This window comes from Triticum dicoccoides, chromosome 5A, assembly GCF_002162155.2.
Source record: "Triticum dicoccoides isolate Atlit2015 ecotype Zavitan chromosome 5A, WEW_v2.0, whole genome shotgun sequence".
In the NCBI taxonomy this organism is placed as follows: domain Eukaryota; kingdom Viridiplantae; phylum Streptophyta; class Magnoliopsida; order Poales; family Poaceae; genus Triticum; species Triticum dicoccoides.
The window spans coordinates 585,640,003-585,658,290 of record NC_041388.1 but is presented as its reverse complement, the minus strand read 5'-3'; positions in this window follow the sequence as shown (position 1 = coordinate 585,658,290).

The following is an 18,288-nucleotide window of genomic DNA, read 5'->3' as shown; positions in this document are numbered from 1 at the left end:
GAAGATATTCAAAAAATCACGAACCACCGATATGTTACAAGGCTCGAGAACAATCTTTCTTTTCAGGGAAAGATGAAATGATCAAAAGAGCGAGGAATGACACAATCCTAACTCATTGATCGAAGAGTGCACCAGGGAAAATGGACTAGGTCGCACGATAAATCTTATGATGATGATTCAATAACCAACACGCTAAGAATGAAATTATTGTCCATTAACTACCAAGCAACAGAGTTGCTAGGAGTATTGATTTCACACATTACGATTCACTTGCCGGCATTCTGGTTACAACAACACGGAACCAAGGAATGAACAATGATGGCAAGAAGTATCACTAAATCAAGAACTCATAAGAGGTGGTGCAATTCTCATGACATTCTTGATAAGAAGAAGGTGACACTCCACGGTAGAACAGAGCAAAAGCTAGATTGGCATTTTGATCTGCAGATTACAACTGCTTTGACCCAATCCTAGAAATGGATAAGGTACTGGAGTTTGTTTCTCCTAGTCATTCCGAGATAGAATGGCTTGACGGAACGCAAGAGTAAAGGCAACGATGAACGAATGCATGCATACTCTTGACTATCAATTGATAGACGGAGGTCAGAAACAACTAAAGAGGCACAACTCAAAGGAACATATATTTTTCTGAGTTGTGGATGCATAGATTAGTATGTCGAGCAAAGCTCAACATTTCTTCCGGATAATCCATGCAGAAAGGTAGAACTGGCAGAATCACAATGTAGAATGGAGAACCCATTAAGAGCACTATGGTTGTGATCTTTTGGTTCAGAAGAACTTCTGCCATAAGTAGTTCACGATATTTGGAAGAAGGAAATACCATGGACCTCGAGGACTATCACAAAGGTTACTAATATCCTAAAGGTACGAGCACCACTATCAACACGAGGTAAGTAGAGTGAATCATGGGTCAAGAACCCAGGAGTAGAATACCTACTATTAAATGGCATCACGGGATGCTTTCGAGAATGGTGGCCAGAATCATCACACCGGGAACAAAAAACATGGCTAGATTACTAGGTGACTCCCCAAAAACCTAGGTCATAATAATAGCTCCAACATATATGTCGAGGTAGTAGAGTACCTCAACAGACCGTTAGTGTGCTTAATCTGGCCCAAACGGACAATGGAAACGGGAAGAAAGGATTTGCAAATGCACCAGACTAGTTAGAGACCTGGGATGACTCGGAAAGCATAATGCCTGTAAATGCTCAAAATGATTTGAGACATCATGCAAAATGGTGGCATAACCACTCAACAACACAGTATCAAGGTTCCGAGATCAACTGTCAACACACAGAAGATAGTAGGAACTGAACTGGGCTTGAACTCAACAATCCTAGGCAACTACGGTTTAGCAACACATTATCCTGAGAGATAGAAGAGAAGCCTAGTTCTTAACCCCCTCAGAAAAGAAGAGGGTGACTCAGATCAGAAGGCATAGGGTAAAGGAGTAAAAAGAGCCTTACGTTCCCTTCCACAATCAATCCCCTTATATAACTAAAGCATTTCTAGACTCAACTTCGCCTAGTTTGGCTTGGTAATCCTACAGGCAGTCAGGCTCTGATACCAAAGCTGTCAGGACCCCGATTCCAAGTCACATCGATCTAGCCGGTAGCACCACATATCACTTTCCGGCCTCACGCACGGTATTCCCACAGGTGTCGCCTTACCATGGCCCGGGACCATTTGTGCCTTTTGGCTCATGTATATGATAGTGTCGCTAGCATCCATATGACAGAGAACCTGGGCCGACATGGCTAGTCATGAACCCAAAGCGGCACTAACCTATGAGGACAGGAATACATGAATCACATCGAGCGTGTCGGTCATCAGCGTGTGAATCCGGGCTGTAGCACTGGGCTAACAGGACTCCGGGAACCCGGGCTGTAGCAGGCTAGGTAGGACTCTGGATGTCACCGCGTGACATTTCCCCGAAGGGACAGACATAGGAACGAAGTGAAACACATGCCGACCAGTCAAGTGTCCTGAGCAGTAGTGCTGGGCTAACAGGACTCCGGTGAACCGGGCTGTAGCGGACTACTATGGCTCATGGAAGCACTAGACTACATTTCCCCATAAGAGAGGCTGCCAAGGATAAACAACGAGATTGTCGGATCCCACACATACCAAGCATTTCAATCATACACACAATATGCTCGATATGTGTAAATACAACATGGCATCACAACCGGGCAGTATTTATTCATTAGGCTCCGAGGAGTGAGATATTACAAACATGGGTCTCATGACCCAACAATCATAGCATACAAATCAAAGCACATGCGGAAGCTTAACATGTTTGAGTACAGACATCTACAAATGAAAAAGGCTAAGAAGCCTGACTATCTACCAGATCCTGCCGAGGGCACAAGATCATAGCTGAGGTATCAAGCTAAACATCGAAGTCGACACGGAACTACTAGCGAGACTGACGTCTCTCTGCAAAACATAAAATAGGCAAACGTGAGTACAAATGTACCCAGCAAGACTTACATCAGAACTATCTACATATGCATCGGTATTAATAAAGGGGGTGGTAGAGTTTAACTGCAGCAAGCCAGCTTTGACTCAGTGGCTAACCTGAACTATGACTGCAAGCAACTCTTTTGAGGTGGCGCACACGAGTCCACATATTCACCATTCAATACACCACTATGGATCCGCTCCCGTCTCATTACGAGAAGGCCATCCATAGCACTCACACTTATCTTGCAATTTTTAGAGTATCCACTTTCACTTGTCTATGAACTGTTATAGGCAACCCAGAGGTCCTTTACCGCGGACACGGCTATTCGAATAGATCATTTATAACCTTGCAGGGGTGTACTTCTTCACACATGTTTCCACCACTTAGCGTCTGCACACGACATGTGCTCGGCAGACTTCAAGCGAAAGCCTACGTGGGTGTAGACCACGACCTGACTAACCGCACAAGTCTCTACTCCAGGTTTATCGCCTATTCGGGTTCCATCCGCAAGGAAATCCAGCCGGGGTGTCCTCAACGGCCCCAAACGATGTGTACAAGGTCCCGAGACGCCAAACGGGCGCCCGGCATACCCGGCCATAGTGTATCTACCGCATCATAGCCCACTCCTAGGGTCAGCACTACGCACGCCCACCAACACATAACCTACAAACACCAGAAACTAGTTGCAGCTCCTGGACAGAGGACGAGAGGGGTCAATAAGTCGAGAGGGGTCATATTCCAGGGCCCAATGTGTGGTAGTAGCTGTTTCATGGATTACAAATACAGAACTCACTTCCTGAGGACGGTTTCAGTGAGACAACCCACCATGTACTCCTACATGGCCTCTCACCGCTACCTTTACCAAATCGTGTTCACACACAGTAGGACATGTTCATCACTGTTCCAATTCACCCCGATGAATCAGACCTGACTCAACTCTAAGTAGTAGCAGGCATGACAAACAAGCATGAATGAGTAGGCACATCAGGGCTCAACAACTCCTACTCCTGCCAGTGGGTTTCATCTATTTACTGTGGCAATGACAGGTCATGCAGAGGATAAGGGGTTCAACTACCGCAGCAAGTAACAGTTGAATCGTTGTTGTCCTAATGCAGTAAAAGAGAGCAGGAGCGAGAGAGTGGGATTGTATCGGAATGAACAAGGGGGTTTTTCTTGCTTGGCACTTCTGAAGATAATATAGCTCTTCATCGGTGTCATCGAACTCATCGACGGTATACGCCTACCGAGAGGGGACAACCACCGGCAATAGAGAAGAACACAATCAATGCAAATGCGACAATATGATGCATGATCATGACATGGCAATATGCTATTATTTGTGCTAATGCATCTAGCAACAATTTAAATGAAGTCCATATGAACCAAGGGTTCATATGCAAACTCCATAAGGGGTATTTAAAATGCCATTATCATGTTTTCACTTATACAGGGGGTATAAGTAGGTTGAACATGCATGAAAGTAGCATAAATGGATAGATTGGATTTTTCTGATAATTTTTCATATATAATTTATTTCATTTGGAGTTACGGTTGATTTTCTATGATTTTTAGAAGTTTAGGCAATTTTCTAGAATTTCCTGTAAAAGAATAAATCCAGAAAAGAGTTATTGCATCAGCATGACATCACTTTGATGTCAGCGGTCAACGGGCACGGTCCAGGTCAACCCTGACCAGTGGGACCCACTGGTCAGTGGTTAGTTAAGTAACTAAATTTAGTTAGCGTTAAACTAATACTAATCCTAGTTTAGTTAGTGGCCTGGGGCCCACATGTCAATGAGCCAGGGGAGGTCAAACCCCTGGTCAGCTGTGTCATACTCTCCGGAGCTGACCCGCGTGTCGTCGCCGGCGACACCAGAGACGGCGGAGGGTGTCGGAAAAGCTCCTCCGGCGACCAAATGAGCGGCGGAGAGGCTCTACGGGGAGCTGGGGATCGCGCGCATCAAACGGGGCAAGCGGGAGCAGCTGGGGTGGACTGAGCTCGTCGGAAGGGAGCTCGCGGCGGCGGCCGAAGTTCGGCCAACGGCGGTTTGCATCTTTCGGGGCATGTCCGTAGCCGCGGATGGTCGTGATCGACCCGCGGAAGTGCAGCGAGTGCAGCGGTGGGCTCGGACGCGTGCTTGTATGGCAGTGGTCGCGGTGGCGACATGGCCGGCGGTGAGGAGCTATCGGCTCCGATGTCTATGGTGGTTAGAAGGCGCGGACGAGCACGTGGAGAGAGGGGAAAAGGGCAGGGGCTCACGACGATTCCAGTAGAGGCAACGGCGAGGCCGGGGAGGGGCTGGAGCTCGTGAATCCCTGGTAAGTTCGCCGGTGGTCAGAGGTTGAAGACGAGGTCGGGGACGATGCTGCAGGGCTTCCGGCGGGGCGTGGCTCAGTGAGGGGGTGGTGGACGAGGTGGCGGAGCTTCTGGGCGCGTTGGTGAGGCGTGGGGTGGCCGGTGGCCATGGGTACGGCGAGCGGCGGCTGCGGTTGCGCTCGGGTGCGCTGCGAGGAGAGAGCAGAGGAGGGGGGAGAAGGTGTGCATAGGCCAGAGGGGTTGGGGCGGTTGCGTGGTGCGTCCAGCTAGCCTCTAGCGTCGGCGGAAGCAGGAGGTGGCTCGGCGCATGCTGGCGCGCGGCGACCACGCGCGCGGTGTCCGACTGGCGGGAGCTGGACGACGACTGGCAGCGCCAGGTGGTGGGCTGGGCCAAAACAGGTGAGGCCCAGGTGAGTGCCAGGTAAAAACCCTCTCTCTCTCTCTCTTATTAATTGTTTCTGTTTTCTAATTTCTGCAATTGTTTTGGTCTTTACTAAAAATGCCAGAGCATTTCCAAAAATCCTGAATATATTTGTGGGCACTGTTGAAATTATTCCCAACAGCCCTCAACTAGTTTTAGAATTACTAGAGCATTTAAAATATTTATAGGATTTAAATGCCCCAATTCAAGTACAATATGAGTTAATTCAAAAATCCAGAAATGACCTAGAAATATGTTTATCATTTTTGGCAGAGGTTTTTACCTTTATCGGAAATGATGAACATTTCCAAAGGCATTTTGTGATCCTAGTTGGATTTCATTTGGTGCTAGGGTTTGAACATCCCCATTTCAAGTTTAGGCAAAATTTAAACATGATGCACACATGAAGCTAGCCTAGTGCAATGCCAGAAGCTAGGGATGTGACAATCCTATCACAAAACTATCAGTTACTACTTATTTCAGTACTTGCAGAGAATACCTTGCTGAAAACCGCTTATCATTTCCTTCTACTCCTCGTTGGGTTCGACACTCTTACTTATCGAAAGGACTACGATAGATCCCATATACTTGTGGGTCATCATTGCCCATGAGGCATGGTTCGCAAGTACCAAGTGATTCATAATCAAGTGGTTCCAAAAGTCCATCTGTATGGAGTTTCTTCATGCGCTTTACACCGATATGACCTAAACGGCAGTGCCACAAATAAGTTGCACTATCATTATCAACTCTGCATCTTTTGGCTTCAACACTATGAATATGTGTATCACTACTATCGAGATTCATCAAAAATAGACCACTCTTCAAGGGTGCATAACCATAAAAGATATTACTTATATAAATAGAACAACCATTATTCTCTGATTTAAATGAATAACCGTCTCGCATCAAACAAGATCCAAATATAATGTTCATGCTCAACGCTGGCACCAAATAACAATTATTTAGGTCTAATACTAATCCGAAGGTAGATGTAGAGGTAGCGTGCCGACTGCGATCACATCGACTTTGGAACCATTTCCCACGCGCATCGTCACCTCGTCCTTTGCTAGTGTTCGCCTAATCCTTAGTCCCTGTTTCGAGTTGCGAAGATTAGCAACAGAACCAGTATCAAATACCCAGGTGCTACTGCGAGCTCTAGTAAGGTACACCTCAATAACATGTATATCACATATACCTTTGTTCACCTTGCCATCCTTCTTATCCGCCAAATACTTGGGGCAGTTCCGCTTCTAGTGACCAGTCTGCTTGCAGTAGAAGCACCCAGTCTCAAGCTTAGGTCCAGACTTGGGTTTCTTCTCCTGAGCAGCAACTTGCTGGCTGTTCTTCTTGAAGTTCCCCTTCTTCTTCCTTTTACCCTTTTTCTTGAAACTGGTGGTATTATTGACCATCAACACTTGATGCTCCTTCTTGATTTCTACCTCCGCAGCTTCTAGCATTGCGAAGAGCTCGGGAATTGTCTTATTCATCCCTTGCATATTATAGTTCATCACGAAGCTTTTGTAGCTTGGTGGCAGTGATTGAAGAACTCTATCAATGACACTATCAACCGGAAGATTAACTCCCAGCTGAGTCAAGTGATTATGGTACCCAGACATTCTGAGTATATGCTCACTAACAGAACTATTCTCCTCCATCTTGCAGCTGTAGAACTTATTGGAGACTTCATATCTCTCAATCCGGGCATTTGCTTGAAATTCTAACTTCAACTCCTGGAACATCTCATATGCTCCATGACGTTCAAAACGTCGTTGAAGTCCCGGTCTATGCCGTAAAGCATGGCACACTGAACTATCGAGTAGTCATCAGCTTTGCTCTGCCAGGCGTTCTTAACGTCTGCAGTTGCATCAGCAGAAGTTCTGGCACTCAGCGGTGCCTCCAGGACGTAATTCTTCTGAGCAGCAATGAGCATAATCCTCAAGTTACGGACCCAGTCCGTGTAATTGCTACCATCATATTTCAACTTTGCTTTCTCAAGGAACACATTAAAATTCAACAGAACAACAGCATGGGCCATCTATCTACAAACAACATAGAAAAGCAAGATACTATTAGGTACTAAGTTCATGATAAATTTAAGTTCAATTAATCATATTACTTAAGAACTCCCACTTAGAAAGACATCCCTCTAATCCTCTAAGTGATCATGTGATCCAAATGAACTAAACCATAACCGAGCATCACGTGAAATGGAGTATCTTTCAATGGTGAACATCACTATGTTGATCATATCTACTATATGATTCACGCTCGACCTTTTGGTCTCAGTGTTCCGAGGCCATATCTGCATATGCTAGGCTCGTCAAGTTTAACCTGAGTATTCTGCATGTGCAAAACTAGCTTGCACCCATTGTAGATGGATGTAGAGCTTATCACACCCGATCATCACGTGGTGTCTGGGCACGACGAACTTTGGCAACGGCGCATACTCAGGGAGAACACTTTTATCTTGAAATTTAGTGAGAGATCATCTTATAATGCTACCGTCAATCAAAGCAAGATAAGATGCATAAAAGATAAACATCACATGCAATCAATATAAGTGATATGATATGGCCATCATCATCTTGTGCTTGTGATCTCCATCTCCGAAGCATCGTCATGATCACCATCGTCACCGGCGTGACACCATGATCTCCATCGTAGCTTCATTGTCGTCTTGCCAATCTTATGCTTCTACGACTATCGCTACCGCTTAGTGATAAAGTAAAGCATTACAGGGCGATTGCATTGCATACAAAAAAGCGACAACCATATGGCTCCTGCTAGTTGCCGATAACTCGGTTACAAAACATGATCATCTCATACAATAAAATATAGCATCATGTCTTGACCATATCACATCACAACATGCCCTGCAAAAACAAGTTAGACGTCCTCTACTTTGTTGTTGCAAGTTTTACTTGGCTGCTACGGGCTTAGCAAGAACCGTTCTTACCTACGCATAAAAACCACAATGATAGTTTGTCAAGTTGGTGTTGTTTTAACATTAGCAAGGACCGGGCGTAGCCACACTCGGTTCAACTAAAGTTGGAGAAACTAACACCCGCCAGCCACCTGTGTGCAAAGCACGTTGGTAGAACCAGTCTCGCGTAAGCGTACGCGCAATGTCGGTCCGGGCCGCTTCATCCAACAATACCGCCGAACCAAAGTATGTCATGCTGGTAAGAAGTATGACTTATATCGCCCACAACTCACTTGTGTTCTACTCGTGCATATAACATCAACGCATAAAACCAGGCTCGGATACCATTGTTGGGGAACGTAGTAATTTCAAAAAAATTCCTACGCACACGCAAGATCATGGTGATGCATAGCAACAAGAGGGGAGAGTGTTGTCCATGTACCCTCGTAGACCGAAAGCGAAGCATTATCACAACGTGGTTGATGTAGTCATACGTCTTCATGATCTAACCGATCAAGTACCAAACGTACGACACCTCCGAGTTCAGCACACGTTCAGCCCGATGACGTCCCTCAAACTCCGATCCAGCCGAGTGTTGAGGGAGAGTTTCGTCAGCACGACGGCATGGTGACGATGTTGATGTTCTACCAACGCAGGGCTTCCCCTAAGCACCGCTACAGTATTATCCAGGTGGACTATGGTGGAGGGGGGCACCGCACACGGCTAAGAGATCAATGATCAATTGTTGTGTCTATGGGGTGCCCCTACCCCTGTATATAAAGGATCAAGGGGGGGTGCGGCCGGCCATAGGAGGAGGCGCGCCGGAGGAGTCCTACTCCCACCGGGAGTAGGACTCCCCTCCTTTTTCCTAGTTGGATTAGGACTTGGGGGGGAGGAGGAGAGAGGGGAAAGGAAAGGGGGGCGTCTCCCCCCTCCTTGTCCAATTCGGACTTGGTGGGGGGGGGGGGCCCGCGGCTGCCCCTTGGCCGCCCCTCCTCTTCCTCCACTTGGGACCATAGGGCCCAATAGCCTCCGGGGGGTTCCAGTAACCCCTCCGGTACTCCGGTAAATCACTATTTCACCCGGAACACTTCCGATATCCAAACATAGGCTTCCAATATATCAATCTTCATGTCTCCACCATTTTGAGACTCCTTGTCATGTCCGTGATCACATTCGGGACTCCGAACAACCTTCGGTACATCAAAACACATAAACTCAGAATAAAATTGTCATCGTAACGTTAAGTGTGCGGACCCTACGGGTTTGAGAACTATGTAGACATGACCGAGACACGTCTCCGGTCAATAACCAATAGCGGAACCTGGATGCTCATATTGGCTCCTACATATTCTACGAAGATCTTTATCGGTCAGACCGCATAACAACATATGTTGTTCCCTTTGTCATCGGTGTGTTACTTGCTCGAGATTGGATCGTCGGTATCTCAATACCTAGTTCAATCTCGTTACCGGCAAGTCTCTTTACTCGTTCTGTAATACATCATCCCACAACTAACTCATTAGTTGCAATGCTTACAAGGCTTAAGTGATGTGCATTACCGAGAGGGCCCAGAGATACCTCTCCGACAATCGGAGTGAAAAATCCTAATCTCGAAATACGTCAACCCAACAAGTACCTTCGGAGACACCTGTAGAGCACCTTTATAATCACCCAGTTACGTTGTGACGTTTGGTAGCACACAAAGTGTTCCTCTGGTAAACGGGAGTTGCATAATCTCATAGTCATAGGAACATGTATAAGTCATGAAGAAAGCAATAGCAACATACTAAACGATCGTGTGCTAAGCTAACGGAATGGGTCATGTCAATCATATCATTCTCCTAGTGATATGATCCCATTAATCAAATGAAAACTCATGTCTATGGTTAGGAAACATAACCATCTTCGATTAACGAGCTAGTCAAGTAGAGGCATACTAGTGACACTCTGTTTGTCTATATATTCACACATGTATTATGTTTCCGGTTAATACAATTCTAGCATGAATAATAAAAAAATTTCATGATATAAGGAAATAAATAATAACTTTATTATTGCCTCTAGGGAATATTTCCTTCAGTTCAAACTTTGTGAATGCAAAAAATCCAGATACTTCTTTTGAGAAATCCGGGTCAATAGGCCAGCTTCAGAGTCAATTTGCTGATATTGGTCTCTTGTAGAGGAATATTGTAAGAAATAATCCACTTGAATCAGCTAAAGCGCCAATTTAAAAAATATTAGTCTTGAAATACTCATTTGACTTTCAGCCGGCTTGAAGATGTAAAACTTGCCGATTTATCATTATCAAAATTGCCAGTTTATAAATATTAATGGCACCGAGTCATAATTGTTGCTGACACCGGGTCATAGTTATTGGTGACGCCGGGTCAATCTGGTTTACTCAAAACTGAGAATTTGAAGATTTTTCTCCCTTATATCCATATTACCTGTAGCCCCCAAGTCTTGAGCAGAAACAAAGTGACGACTTAAGACTTGCTTCAATATAAATACTGCCACTTTTGAAGAAATCCATGTTGTTCATCTTAGTCACTAGTAAAGGCTGAATACTCTATATATGTAGCCCCCAAGTGCCAGGTTGTCATGCTTGCAGCAACCTAGGACTTGTAATTGCCTTATACTCATAAAAGCTTCAACCAGTGTAGCCCCCAAGGGCCGGGTCATTATGCAATAATGAGCAGGTACTTTATAAATATGATCATATAGACTTGAACAACAACGTGTAGCCCCCAAGGGCCGGCTCAGTAAGATAATATTGAGCTAGGACTTTCTATATACTTCTTTTGAAAAGAACATCATATGATGTAACCCCCATCATGGGGCTTGAACCCACGTCCTCAAGATTAAGAGATTATTGCTTTACCAACTGAGCAGTGGACCATTCAATATAATGGAATAAAACTTGTGTACCTTGAATTGTTGACAGGAGCAATTGGTAGCCCCCAAGGGCCGGTTCATTATGATGTGATGAGTCGAGTCTTCAATAAGGCCAGTAAAATTATCTTTGCATTAGCCCCCAAGTGCCATGGTGCATGCTGGCAGTGACATGGCACTTGCATATTTGATGTGATCTCAATTTCAATAATGTAGCCCCCAAGTGCCAGGTCGTAAACCTGCAGCGACTCAGGACTATTCCTTTCATTGTAGAATAAATCGTGTCCATTGGTAAAATAATAGTCTTTGCACTGAAGCGCCTTTGAAAACCTCAATCATAATATTTAGTTACTGATAACCATAATAAAAATCCAGCCATGTTGGCTATTAAAGATTTCAATGACCCGGTTTGAAAACCTCAATCATTCAATATCATAATGAAAATCCAGCCAAGTTTGGCTATTTAAAGATTCAAATACCTGGAGTTTAAATACCCATCGGCTCTTGACCGATGGCGATTTAATACACCTCCATTTTGTTGAAAGAAAACCGGGCTACCCAAGCTGTGACTTGCTCATACTCAATAAACAGCTCATGGAGATAGGTGTGGCCCGATATGTTGATGTAGACTAGGCCACGAGAGACGGACGACAAAGACGACCGCAACATCAGAGGTAGCTTGGACAAATGAGTCGGCCGCATGTCATGGCATTGCAAGCCGGTGTGGACGGGGAAAATCAGCACCGGTGTTGTAAACCGGCATGGACGTGCGAGTTAATGTAGACCGGGTCCGCAGAGGCGGCGGCTTTCTGCATGTCCATTGAACAGCGATCAAACGCGATCCCGACAAGTCGATGTAGACCGGTCCGCAAGGGAGGCGACTTGTGCGCGTCCATTCAATGGGTAATATGTCACGGACTATCGCTGGGCGGAACATTATTAGCCTGTGCTCAATACCCATGGTATAAACCACACTTGTAGTGAATAATTATCATGTATACAAAAATATACAGATCAAAGTAATTGTTCTTTGAGAAAAAACAATATGCTTCAGACTTGGCGTACCAGCAGGCCAAGGCAAAGATAAACTGCTCTTTGACAAAAAATAATATGCGCTAATAAAATATATTTTAAATAGATATCACCTGATGTGTTTAGGCCGGAAGTAACCCGCCATGAAGTTGATGATTACTACGTGAAACTACAATCACTCATGGGTGAGTCACCCGCGGCATTGCAAACCGGTGCGGACGAGAGAGTCGGCCGCGGCGTTGTAAGCTGGTGTGAACGGACGACTCGGCCGCAGGCGTGGACAAATGTAAACCGAACAGCGGGGGCCATGACTTGCACGTGTATCCGTCGAGCAACATGACACGGACAGACTCCAGTGTAGAATTATGCTGGTGCGCGCTCCATATACACTGATTTATTTCCGGATGAACGCGGATACCAGTACTGGATAATGTTGGATGTATTCTGATGCAGCCTTTATAGTATGTACACAGTACCAACAAAGCGGCAGATATAACAGTGGCGGTCTGAACCCACAGTAGCTGGGGAAGTGGGCGGCTGAAGCGTTGTAGCAAGGGTGCCTCGAGGTGAGGACACGGGCGCGGCGACGCGGGAGACGGCAGGGCCACGAGCATAAGGCTGGTCACAATGGGCAAGAACATAAGCTAGTAACTTACACACTTCCCTAGACTATGTTACTATCTCCATAGTGGGTAGGAACATCTATGTAGTGTCATGCAACGATGTATTTATTAGGTTATAGACTCATTGTTTTTTGGAGTGTGTGATGTTCCGGTAACTTAGCTAGTTACCACAAACACCTCTCTCTTCATTAAATATGTGCCACATAAGTAAAGTTGTATTGGGGTGTGTGATGTTATTTCTAAGTTCCTCCCCATTATGACCAGCCTAAAGCAAGCGAACCACTCAGCATGCACAGACAGCAGCAGTCAGAGGACTCTGGCGTGGCGGTCCTCAATAGAGACAGGCCACGGCGGCTTAACTAAGGCATGACCAATTTGGAAGCAGCTGCTCAGAGCTTCGACTCGTCGTAGGAAGTGGTGAACGCAGAATTGTATCTGACGTGTCCTGGATACTGAAAATCTGATATATCCGAGCAACTTTGAATAAACTCTACTATTAGCCTTGGGATCCATGTGGCTATTTATTCCTTGGTTGATCTTTTGACTACTAGTACTGTTATCTGTTAGTATGGATTGGACCCTTCGTCACGTGATCCCTTTCTTTTATCCCTTAATTTCATGTAGGAGTGGATGTATAAGTCTCCTCATATAGTCTTCGGTGGGCATCGCAAATCTGACTAGGCCTCGAATCAGACTCCGGTACTCGTGCGTGTATTACTTCAAGTAGTATTTGGTAGTACTAGTGCAGAACGACCTGACTGATTGACAAACTGCTCTGCCCTAAAAAAATTTCTTCATGGTCTTGCTTTATCCTGACACAACGTACGGCGGTTCAGGGCGAGTTTGGCGCCGCAGAATCATCTAAGTCCGTGTGCACGCCAGGGTCCTTCTCTAGGTCGTGGCTGGCTTGAACAAAACCGTCCGAGTCGAGTTGAGTTTTGACTTTTGCCTTTGGCCGTGCGCCTGCAGATCCGAACGGCAGTGTGACTTCCTGATAAATAGTAGTACTACTTGCGACCATATAGCAGACCATCTCAGATTGGCAACTTGCGGCTGTCAACAGAAACAATCTGTCTGGTGAATCATCAGGGCGCCTCCGGCGGCCGTTTGTAGCCTCTAGCTCTTGTCTTGGCCCTGTAGAATTAATCACAACTCTGATCATAGACAATGAACATGTCGGCTCTGCCAAATGACTGTCCCACGCCGGGTCTTGCACAATTCTTCCGCGACGGTCCTTCTTTATCCGGCTGATCGCAAATTTCTCAAAACCCTAAGAACAAATCCCTCCAAAAACTCAACACAATCGTGCGCAGGCCCCATGGTGGGCGCCAACTGTCGTGGAATTGTCACGGCAGATGTCCTTAGTGTTAGGACTTAGTCGCGAGACCAACGCATCTATGTGGTAGCTTGAGAGGGGTTGAGCGTGATGAGAGACGCGATGTTTTACCCAGGTTCGGCCCCTCACGGTGGAGGTAAAAGCCTACATCCTGCTTCATTGATATTGATGATGATGATCACGGTTACAAGAGTGCTCTATCTCGAGAGCTATTGCCTAAACCTAACTTGTCCAACTTGTGAAACTTGTGAATCTTGTCCCTCTTGGGGTGCCCTGCCCCTCCTTATATATGTTGAAGGGGTGGTTTACATGACTAGTCCTATTAGGATTAGGATTACTCTATTACAAGTGGAGTCCTAGTCTTGCTTCCTTTGTAAGGGAATATTCCTTATGCTTTCCTCTTAATCCGGCCCGCCATAATACGAGCCGGCCTTCCATGAACCGTCTGCTTGGGACACCGGGTCTTGTTGCTCCTCTGCTCCGCCGGCAGGGTCACCAATGAGTCACCTGGCTCGGCCGGGTCATCAGTGAGTGGAGAGATCCGGACGGGTCACCTAGTGAGTCGCCAAGTCAGGGTGGGTCACCAGTGAATCGCCAAGTCCGGCCGGGTCATACTTCCGGCCGGGTCATACCGCGGGGTATATCCCCGACAAAACCCTTCTCCCATCTAGGAAGGAGGTCAAGGAAGAAGAAGAAGGGCCCCCCTCTCCGCTTCTCTTTTGGTGGTGCCGGAATGCTGCCGTGGCCATCATCATCATCACCATGATCTACACCAACACCTCCGCCATCTTCACCAACATCTCCATCACCTTCTGTCGTGGAATTGTCACGACAGATGTCCTTAGAGTTAGGACTTTAGTCACGAGGCCAACACATCTATGTGGTAGCTTGAGAGGGGTTGAGCGGGACGAGGGACGCGATGTTTTACCCAGGTTCGGCCCCTCACGGTGGAGGTAAAAGCCTACATCCCGCTTCATTGATATTGATGATGATGATCACAATTACACGGGTGCTCTAACTCGAGAGCTCAAGACTTGTTTGTCTAACCCTAACTTATCAAACTTGTGGAACTTGTCCCTCTTGGGGAGCCCTGCCCCTCCTTATATATGTTGAAGGGGTGGCTTACATGACTAGTCCTACCAGGATTAGGATTACTCTATTACATGTGGAGTCCTAGTCTTGCTTCCTTTGTAGGGCAATATTCCTTATGCCTTTTATCTTAAGCCGGCCCACCATAATACGAATCGGCCATCCGTGAACCGCCCATTGGGCCACCGGGTCTTGTCGCTCCTCTGACCCATCTGTTGGGTTACCAATGAGTCATAACGTTCAGGCGGGTTGCTTGTAAACCGCCAAGTCAGGGCTGGTCGCCAGTGAATAGCCAAGTATCAGCCGGGTCTCAAGTAAACCTCCAAGTCCGGCCGGGTCATACCGCGGGGTATATCCCCGACATTAGCCCCCAGTTTAATTTGAATTTATCCATGTTAAACTGATCCTGTAAAACAAACACAAGAACAAATTTGACATATTGTGTTCCCGATTAACAATTATTGTAAGTCGGCACCTGATCCTCCTTCACTTCTTGCCATTTTCTTCTTCTAAAAAATCCGGGTCAATAAGCCAGCTTCAGAGTCAATTTGTTGACATTGGTCTCTTGTAGAGAAATATTGTAAGAAATAATCCACTTGAATCGGCTTCCAAAGCGCCGGTTTTAAAAATATTGGTTTTGACATACTCATCTGATTCTTCAGCCAGTTTGAAGATGTAAAACTTGCCGGTTTATCATTGTCGGGTTATAACAGATGATGCCGAGTCATAATTGTTGCTGACGTCGGGTCAAAACTGAGAATTTGAAGATTTTTCTCCCTTATATCCATATTACATGTAGCCCCCAAGTCTTGAGCAGAACAAAGTGATGGCTTAAGACTTGCTTCAATATAAATACTGCCACTTTTGAAGAAATCCACGTTGTTCATCCCAGTCACTAGTAAAAACTGAATACTCCATATTATGTAGCCCCCAAGTGCCGGGTTGTCATGCTTGCAGCAACCTGGGACTTGTAATTGCCTGATGCTCAAAAAAACTTCAACCAGTGTGGCCCTCAAGGGCTGGGTCATTATGCAATAATGAGCAGGGACTTTATAAATATGATCATATAGACTTGAACAACAACGTGTAGCCCCCAAGGTCCGGCTCAGTAAGATAATATTGTGCTGGGACTTTATATATACTTCTTTGAAAAGAACATCATATGATGTAACCCCCATCATGGGGCTTGAACCCACGTCCACAAGGTTAAGAGCTTTGTGCTTTACCAACTGAGTAGTGGACCCTTTAATATAATGAAATAAAACTTGTGTACCTTGAATTGTTGACAGGAGAAATTGGTAGCCCCCAAGGGCCGGCTCATTTAGAATGTGATGAGTCGGGTCTTCAATAAGTTAATCAAAAAATGACTTTACATTAGCCCCCAAGTGCCATGGTGCATGCTGGCAGTGACATGGGACTTGCATATTTGATGTAATCTCAATCTGAATAATTCAGCCCCCAAGTGCCTGGTCGTAAGCCTGAAGCGACTCGGGACTATTCCCTCCATTGTAAAAATAAATCATGTCCATTAATAAAATAATAACCATTGCGTTGAAGAGACTTTGAAGAGATCCATCATAATATTGGCTATTGATAATCATAATAAAAATCCAACCATGTTGGCTATTAAAGATTTGAATAATATATTCCGGTTTGGAAAACCGGTTCCTGTGATATTGAATCGTACTGCCGGTTTAGGATACCTATGCAGTAAGGGTGATAACCCAATCTTTAGAAGCCAAGACTTCCAAATGTTTGATGATTGTCATATGATGGCGGCTTATTATCCGAAGTCAAGCCGGGTTAAATTTAAACCACACTTATACTTACATCTGGACAAAAGTCTCAAGACAAAACAAAGATTGTTTGCGAAAAACTTAAGCAAAACAGAAAGAACAAATTTGAGGCTTCTGATTCGAATACGATCAGTAAACCGGACCAAAGAGGTTAAGCTAGGATTCGAATATGATCATGTAGCCCCCAGTGGCTTTGGCGTTGCGCCGATCAAGAGGGTACCGACAGTTATGTTCTCTTTGGTTCGAATACGACCTATGTTTGAACAGGAAGCCCCCAAATGACCTTGAGAGGTTTTTAACGACCTTGATTCGAATACGATCCAAGTCAGACCCAAATTCTTTTTGAACCGGAATTTTTAAACTGGATTTGAGAGCTTCAGAGCTTTGTACGAGACAGATTTCCCTTGAACCGGATTGTAAACCGGATATTTGAGAGCTTATGTAAGACTGACGTCCCTTGAACCATATTTTAAACCGGATATTTTAGAGCTTCAACGCTTTTTGGGAGAAAGATGTCTCTTGAACCAGAATCCTTTCTGATGACCTGGAATTTCTTCATTGAACCGGGATTTTGTAATTGTCATATACTTTTTAAGCCGGAAATTTTCTGATGGCCTTTAAACTTTCATCAATATAGTAGTAGCCTCAGGGACCGGGTTATCTTTCCCTCCATCGTCCCGGGGTTCTTAAATTTGCTGAAACTGGCAAGATTTGCTGAGTCATGTCATCGTAGCCCCCGAGTCTTGAGACGACTCGGGGAGTTGGCTTGAGACTCTCCATGCTTAACCATGATATAAACCGGTATAAGTCATTCATCAGCTCAGTGATATAATAGTCCTTTTTGCAGTAGACAACTTGTCCTGCATTAGAGAATTTGCAAGGCAGAGTAATTGTTCTTTTAAAGAAAACAATATGCAATATAAATATATACTAGATGAATATCACCTGATATGTTAGGCCACAAATTATCCACCGTGAAGTAGATGATCACCATGGTGAAGCTGAAATTAATCGCGGCCAAGTCGGTCGTGAGAACAGACAGATTAGTCGGCCACTACATTGTAAGCGGGCGCAGATAAGCGGGTCAATCGCAGATGTTGATGCAGCAGGGGCGGCAACTTGTTCACATATTCGTCAAGCAGCACAGAACATCGCTATTCTAAAAACAATGCTGGCGCGCGCCCTTTCTGTGACACCTTTTGTAAAGAATAATGATCCAGGCCTCCACGTGTGGTAGTAGTCCACCAATAATTAATCAAATCAGCCTTAATGTAATTGATGTACCAGTGTACTTCGCTTCTGTTCTTTGGGATTTAATCTAGCATTTTGACTGCCATCGGCCTGCTGTAAACATAACAGTAGTAC